This window comes from Triticum urartu, unplaced genomic scaffold (assembly GCF_003073215.2).
Source record: "Triticum urartu cultivar G1812 unplaced genomic scaffold, Tu2.1 TuUngrouped_contig_5184, whole genome shotgun sequence".
Lineage (NCBI taxonomy): Eukaryota > Viridiplantae > Streptophyta > Magnoliopsida > Poales > Poaceae > Triticum > Triticum urartu.
This window is the reverse complement of record NW_024115837.1, coordinates 7,874-16,579: the sequence shown is the minus strand read 5'-3', so window position 1 is coordinate 16,579 and position 8,706 is coordinate 7,874. Positions and strand designations below refer to the sequence as shown.

General features: G+C 45.0%; 1 pseudogene; it reads left to right on the top strand.

Annotated features, from left to right (window-relative positions):
* The first annotated feature begins 1,123 nt into the window (after nt 1-1,123).
* LOC125528887 lies at nt 1,124-3,825 on the top strand (annotated as a pseudogene).
* The last annotated feature ends 4,881 nt before the right edge of the window (nt 3,826-8,706 follow it).

Below are 8,706 nucleotides of genomic sequence, written 5' to 3'. Positions count from 1 at the left end.
CTCTCCTAGCAGAAGAGAAGAACGACAGTAGTACTGCACAGTGTGAGATTAAGATCAAATCGTACCTCTCGTTTTAAGAGGTAATAATAATAATAAGAGTAGCTGGATATGTGGATAGATACACGTACGTACCTTGCTTTAAGTTTATCACACGTACTGTCCATCATTTCTGCGTAAATAAAAAACGTACTGTCCATTATTAATCCCCAGCTATGAATATATACTTAATTGGTTGCTTGAATAAGTAATCTACGCCCTGTAATTGTCTGTACGAATACATGCACTTACTTGCAAGCAAAATTTAACTAGCCAGACACGTACGCACACATAAAGGCGGGAGAGAGAGAGAGAGAGAGAGAGATCTTGAACAGAGAGAGAAAATTAGAGCTAGAGAGATCTTGGACAGAGAGAGAAAATTAGAGAGAGAGAGAGAGAGAGAGAGAGAGAGAGAGAGATGATGATGATGATGATGATGGTGATGATGGAATGATGAACAACGCTAACTATATGTGGAGTGTGTGATAATGGGCTAATAATTAGCCCTGGCTGATGCTAAATGTGGCCGCGTCGACAGTGGCATATATGTTGCTGCGTACATTACTGTGGGGCTCCGGACGAGCAAACCGGGGCTTCCTTGCGAGCCTGGATCACCTCCTCCCTCCCCTCTCTTCTTCTCCCTCTCTGCCCAGCTAAAGCCACCACCACATCACTCGGAGTTCGTGCTGCGCAAGCATCGTCGTGCCCGATCGATCGCGACACCGGCTAGCCGGTGCACGCGTGTGCCGTCGTACGTCCTCCCCCTCCTCCGCCTCTTCCGCCTCCGTTTAATTTCCCCGGCCCCTGCGCCTGGGAGTTAATGCGTAGAGTACTTACTCCATTGCTAGCTAGCTCTGGATCCGTCCGGCCGCGCCACCGGCCGACGCGCACACGCGGGGAGGGGAGGGTGATGGAGACCGCCGGCCGGACCGGTCGAGCTACAGGGTAGACAAGGCTTTGTAGCTGTACTATTGTATCATCACCCCGGCCTTGTTGCTTGCTCCCATACACTTCTCAGCCGGTCCGCCCGTGTGCCTTCTTACGTCCTCCCCCTCCTCCGCCTCTTCCGCCTCCGTTTAATTTCCCCGGCCCCTGCGCCTGGGAGTTAATGCGTAGAGTACTTACTCCATTGCTAGCTAGCTCTGGATCCGTCCGGCCGCGCCACCGGCCGACGCGCACACGCGGGGAGGGGAGGGTGATGGAGACCGCCGGCCGGACCGGTCGAGCTACAGGGTAGACAAGGCTTTGTAGCTGTACTATTGTATCATCACCCCGGCCTTGTTGCTTGCTCCCATACACTTCTTCCTCCTAGCTACATACAATTATTCCCTCCGGTCCGGTCCAGGGCTCCGGCAGCGGCAGCGCCAAGCTATATATATTTCCTTCCTGCCCACCAAGCTCCCAACCTCATTCATACATACTCTAGCATCACACAAGGTTCAAGCTACAGCAACATAGATATATGCCCTGCCTAATTCCTGCTACCTACTCTACATACCTAGCTTCTTCTCTCCTCTCTGGAGATCTTGTCAATCTCTCTCTCCTCCGTCTAGCTAGCTAGAGCTAGCTCAATTGGTGCCTTTAGGCAACGAAGTTCATCGAGATCTCTCATCCATACCCGTAGTACACATCGCAATTCACAATTCAAATTGTAGAGAGAGTCGAGCTGAGCTGAGCAGGGGGAGGTTTCAGAGGGAAGATAGTGCACAGATAGAGAGATAAGTGTTTCCATGGGGCTGAGGGACATCGAGATGACGCTGCCGCCGGGGTTCCGCTTCTACCCGAGCGACGAGGAGCTGGTGTGCCACTACCTGCACGGCAAGGTGGCCAACCAGCGCTTCGCCGGAGGAGCCGCCGGGACCATGGTGGAGGTCGATCTGCACGTCCACGAGCCATGGGAGCTGCCAGGTCAGTTTAACTACTGTTAGATATATAGTTACTACGTAGTACCCCATCCTTCTCTTGTCCCTCTCCAGCAATCTTATTAATTACTAGCTACTTGATCGATCTCGATCCAGTATGCTGTTAGTCCCTCTCCAGCAAGCTACATGTCTCTTAATTAACTTAACTCCATTCCATGGAATGATTTACTAAGGACGCAACCGCGTTTTATTGGCTCCAATTGGGTCTTGTCTTCGTTTTTGTTAATTAGTGCACTAAATTAGTACTACTCATCAACTTGTCATACCGTTTGTATATACATGCAAAACAAAGATTGTATATGCATGCATATACCATCTCGATCCTAGCAATTCCTGCAAGTACTGTGTTGCTTCTAGCACAAGTTTCTCCTAAGAATTTTATTTAAGTGGGCTACCACTGCAAGCATGAACTTCCTATAATTAATCTGTCTAACTCTGCAGTACTGTAGTAAAATTCTTTGGATTAATTAAGGAATTGGCTTGCAAGTGGCAAATTTATATCAGCGTTTTTTCTCCACCCCTTCCCCTCTATGAGCACTTCTACCAAGAAACTTAAAATTCCCCAATGTTTTGAGACTTAAAAGGACTAGTGCATACATTCTTTTGCCCCTCGACTTCTCTTTCTATCTGTAATTGTACAACAGGATATGATCTAATTAAGCACATACGTTTGCGTGTACACTTAGGGTTGAAAAATCCTAATCAACGTCCACTGAAGTTTCTGTTGCTAATTGTGCGTCTGGCTGGCCATGGTGGTATGCAGACGTGGCGAAACTGAGCACAAACGAGTGGTACTTCTTCAGCTTCCGCGACCGCAAGTACGCGACGGGGCTGCGCACGAACCGCGCCACCAGGTCCGGCTACTGGAAGGCCACAGGCAAGGACCGCGTCATCCGCAGCCCGAGGTCGTCGTCATCCCGCTCTGGCCGCGCCGCCATCGTCGGCATGCGCAAGACCCTCGTCTTCTACCGCGGCCGCGCCCCCAACGGCAGTAAAACCTGCTGGGTCATGCACGAGTTCCGCATCGAAAACCCTCACGCCCCACCCAAGGTCTGTTTAATTGGCATCTGATCTTGCTTGAGTCTTTTCAATTGATTTGAGATGCTAATATGTGTGTTTTCATTTGGATTGTGTCTGTGCAGGAGGACTGGGTGTTGTGCAGAGTTTTCCACAAGAAGAAAGCTGACACGGAGTACGCCATGGACGGCGAGCAAGAGATCGTCGGGGGCATGGCTCGCAGCGCTGCTGCCGTGAGCGGATCCACCAGCTCACGTCCTGTGATCATCACCACACCCACGGCGCGGCCGGCGTCTCGCTCGCCGACATGGACCCCTTCGCGGACATGCCACCGCTGACGAGCTACGACAGCATCCTCGACTTCAGCCAGCAACTTCAGGGCGGCGGCGCAGCCGCTGGTTTGAGGGACGGCGCCGGGGATCAGTGTGGTGGGGAGCTGATGGACCTAGGGCTGCAGGTGCAGGAGGAGCACTACAACTACAACAGCTTGATGTAGATATGAATATATGATATGGATCGGTGGGTGCTGCATGCTGCTATTGCTCGGCCATACACAGTAGTGTGTATTGGCCATCATTATTCGTTTGTGATCTTGTGCAGATTTCGTTATTTGTGCATGTAGTGTAGGGTAGAAGCATAATACATACTATATACATACTATTGCAATGGGTTATATAATTGATCTCGATTGATTAGGATATGTGAGAGTGTGAGGCTGGTGTGTCATGTACATATGTACTGTATGGATCATTTCTGTTGTTGGAGAATGGTTACAAGTTGGGGCATTTGATGTTGTTGTTCGTATACCTGTAATGACTAATAATTATCTATACATGTTCAAATTATATCAGCCTGTATATTGTGAACAAGTTGAGACTTAGTTGATGTAGGACGGGCTATCCATTATGTTTTCTGAGTGTCTAAGGCTCAATAGACTTAGGAAGTCTTAAATCAGAGTCCGCGGGTGTGAGCATTACGACATTACTCTTGATTTAACAATTTGACATTTTAGAAGAAAGGGTGAATCCCACTATTTACTCCTCTAAGTTTCAAGTTACAATTTGTGGCATTTCTTACCCATTTAGTAGAAGTTTCTCCAAAATACCCCATTAATTTAAGCGGGTTTCTTCAATTTTTATACCTTCTAGGGTTTTGCCCCCACTATGTTAGGCGAGGCCTACTATTAGTAGGACGTGGCTATCGATGGTGCACTCATGTGGGTGCGTCCTGATGCGGCAGATGAGGCATCAAGCAAGCTAATTCATCCAAAACAGCAACCCCAAGTCGGGCTAAATCACACCTGAGCAAGTCCCTTCTCTCCCTGAATGCGAGTTTGCGATTTGGTAGCGCAATCGATGGTGGTGGTGGAGTCTTGGAGTCGAAGCCACCGCAACTGGTATTATAGAGGGGTTAGCGCCGGGATTTCTACTGTTGACAACCTAGAAAGAAGGAAATTTAGAAATATCTACCTAGTGTGCCTAATCTTCCTTCCGTGATCACCTCGATGGTGTGACCTTAGCCTACCCTACGGCTCGCCTTCGCTACCCTAACTCCCATGCAATGAAACGAGGACTAGGAGAAGGTGCAAATCGATTCATGGGAGCTTGTCCGACTACAACTCAGGCGCAGGCAACCCCTACGCCACAGCGACAGTGCCTCGCGGGATGTACCTTCAATGTGGAGGCGAGTCAGAGGAACGTCAGGATGACAGTGGGACCCAAGTTCTAGAAGAATGCAAAGTTCTTTAAAGGGACAAAGAATGAAACAAACTTGCTTAAATGGCCTATTTTCAAGAAATTGCCGATGAATAGGGTAAAAAGTGTCACAAACAAAAACTTGTGGCTAATAAGTAGATCCCGGTATTTTAGAAATTACGTGCAACTTTAGGGTTGGAATTTGACGCGGTCAAATCTTGAAATGATTTGCGATCAGAGAGAGAGCACTGTTGTGCAATAAAGATCGGTGTTAATTCATTTACTGTATCGCAGAAAAAGCGTGCTCATTTCTTAATAACGTTGTTGTACGAACAATAACAATAACACCACTCTTTCCACATCATCTCATGAAGCATGACTTCCCTACATGCATGTACGAGACTAGGTCAGCATTATCAAGCATGACTTCCCTACATCCCTGAACGACTAGGTCAACATCCCCTCACAGTACTGTCCTTAATGCATGCATGCATGCATCATGCGTGGAATTTTCAACGTACAGTACGTACATTCTACCGATCCTATTCATCACCGCTCACTGCGCGCCTGCGAGCTGTAACTGGAGTGTGCACGCACGCTACGGCTACGCTTACGTGAACGCGGCATAGTTTTCCACGTGAAACAGGCAGAGAATTTTAACTTGGCGTACGAGACTACTATGTCGACACAGTACGCCTAGTAACCAGTAGGTTAGTAGCCTGGTTAACGACCCGGTAGGGGTACGAACGTAGTGGCCGATAGCTAGCTACCAACAATGAGCCACTGGTGGTGCTGCATGCGTACGCATGTGCCTTCCTGGCTCCTGCCTCCTCCAGTCCTCCTGCTACTGTGCTGAACCTGCGCGCAGACCCACCACGGATGTAGTAATCACTGGATAGGGGGGGCACACACCGCACAGCCCGGCCCTCACCCATCGACAGCGCAGCCCGGCCCTCCCTTCGATCCTTTCTCGTCTCTGTCCGGCCGATCGTGTCCTGTTCCCCGGCCTCTCTGCTCTGCGCCGGCCATGCCGACGCCGGGCATACGTCTTTGGACGGTGGTGCATGCCACTAGCGGCCAGCAAAGGCCTGCGTTGGATCACCGACCGCCGGATTCTTCCGGTAACTTTCAAGGGGAAAGGGAAAAGTTGATCATTGACCGGAGATGCTGGTGCTTGTATTGAATGCCCGTGCACTAGCTGGAAGTGGACACTCCTCACAAGCCATAGCTGTGAACACAATTGATTCCATTTCCAGCGAGTCAAACGTTTGTTCATTAAATTTTGCAAGCGCTCAAAACATTTGGTCATATTTGATACTCCTTTCATTCCTTTATACAAGGTCATTATAAAAAATACATTTTGCATCTATACAAGGCCACGCGAATCAACCTGTAGTTGAATGGTTAGAGGGACTGTGGTATCCCTAGCCCATCAAAGTTTAAATCCTGGTGCTCGCATTTATTCCTGGATTTATTTCAGGATTTTCGGCGATGCGCATTCAGTGGGAGGAGACGTTCCCGTCGACGACGAGGCGCCTACGGTGACTTCGTAAATCTCAAGATGATATGTCGGCTCAGTCTTTCGGAGATGCTCATAGGGGTAGAGTGTGCGTGTATGCGTTCATAGGGATGAGTGTATGCACGTGTATATGAGCGCGTGTGTCTGTACTGATGTCTAAAAATCTATACAAGGCCACCAACAATAATCGAGACAAAAATTAATGATGTTCCCTCGTACTAGCAACTTGTTTAATACTTGCATGCATGTAGTTCCTTAACTTTCCTTCCTTGCATATATTAATGATAGTGGTTAACGAGAAGAAAAGTTACGTTACAAAGCAGTCATTAAATTTTACCTTGGCACCTATAATCTGAGTTTGTGGCCTTGTATAAGGGAATGGAGGGAGTATCGCCAAATTTCAGATTTTTTGGATTCTGTTCATAGAGTTTAGTTTTTTCAATGTGCTATTCACCCGGGTGTCCTTTACCTCGTTTGGTTCCATGGGATCCGGTGGCTAATATTGCTGCTATCTCTTGTGAAGTACTCCTCCGTTTATGCATACAAGGTCGCTTTGTTTCTTTGTGTCAAGCTTTAACTTATAAATATTGTTAACAAAATATAGATTGTATGTCATCGGAAAATATCATCGGAAAGTTTTTTGAAATGTGCATCCCCCGACATACTTTGGCAGATAACTAATTTTTTATTGAAAAAATTAATAGTCAAAGTTAGACATAAAAATATGAAGTGGTCTTGTATACAGAAATAGAGGGAGTAAGATATTGTGAATGATTATGTGGGGCTAGTGTGGACTTTGCACTGCCACAAATAAGGAGTTAAATTATAGTGTCATTAAAACATAAATGCCAATAAGGGAAGATATATAATTCAATTAATGTTATCTTTGCTTTTCAATGGTTTGGTCACAACACAATATGCACCACGTGTACTAATTTATTTATTTATTGATGTTGACACTATATTCTACCAGATCATATTATTTACACAAATGATGTGACATTTGTAAGAAACATGTATGAATATATCATACACAATTTTTCTAATACCTAAAATATGTTGATTATAAATTAATCATACTATAGAGATAGTATATTTTTAACATTAGAAACACATGGTATAATGTTTGAATATTTATGTGGCGTGATGATATATCAGATGATTTTTAATCTAAAACCTTGGAATGTCCTAAGATTAAGAAAAAATATACTTCAAGCTGCATTATGGCATACATTTTACATTGTACATTTTTTTTGGCCTAAAATCTTAGTGAATGGCGCTAAAGGGGGCTTTTAGTTAGCAATTTGTTTTTCGAATGTATGCCATATTTTATTTCGAATGAACATACACACTATAAATGAAAGTCTATATTTTTTGGCAAAGGGGAAATCTCTTCTTGAAAATAGAGAACACTAAATATGTCAAGTCCATTTCCTATTTATTTTATTGTACCTACCATATCTGTATAAACACAATTGCCTGCAATCAATCAATGGCTACGATTAAATTGCCCTCTTAAAACTTCTCATAGAAATTTCAACATGAACTCAAATCCCCCCCCCCCCCCCCCTATAGCAATCCATATTTTGTGGCAATTCAACAATGTGTCTGTTTTCCGGCAGTTTATTTATGTGAATTTTTTTGCCTAGTCCTATTATTGGCGTAAGTAATATAATATGGCAAAATGTGTGGTTTTTTCAAGATACACTTTCTAAACGCAAATGAAGAAAGGCCGAGTTTTGACATAGACACTTTTGGGATGCTTTTATTAACCAACGAATGGCAAGCTCTCTTCCTTATTTAGCTTCCACATTTGGCCAACGAAGAAAGTACATGCCTATTCTTACTTTCCCTTTTTTTTCCTATCCAAATAGGTTCTATGAAGGAAATATGCCCTAAAGGCAATAATATAGTTGTTATTTATATTTCCATATATCATGATAAATGTTTATTATTCACGCTAGAATTATATTAACCAGAAACTTAGTACATGTGTGAATACATAGACAAACAGAGTGTCCCTAGTATGCCTCTACTAGACTAGCTCGTTAATCAAAGATGGTTAAGTTTCCTAACCATAGACATATGTTGTCATTTGATAAACGGGATCACATCATTAGAGAATGATGTGATGGACAAGACCCATCCGTTGGCTTAGCATAATGGTCGTTTAGTTTTAGTGCTATTGTTTTCTTCATGACTTATACATGTTCCTCTGACTATGAGATTATGCAACTCCCGAATACAGGAGGAACACCTTGTGTGCTATCAAACATCACAACGTAACTGGGTGATTATAAAGATGCTCTACAGGTGTCTCCGATGGTGTTTGTTGAGTTGGCATAGATCAAGATTAGGATTTGTCACTCCGTGTATCGGAGAGGTATCTCTGGGCCCTCTCGGTAATGCTCGTCACTATAAGACTTCCAAGAAATGTGACTAATGAGTTAGTTGTGTGATGATGCATTACAGAACGAGTAAAGAGACTTGCCAGTAACGATATTGAACTAGGTATGAT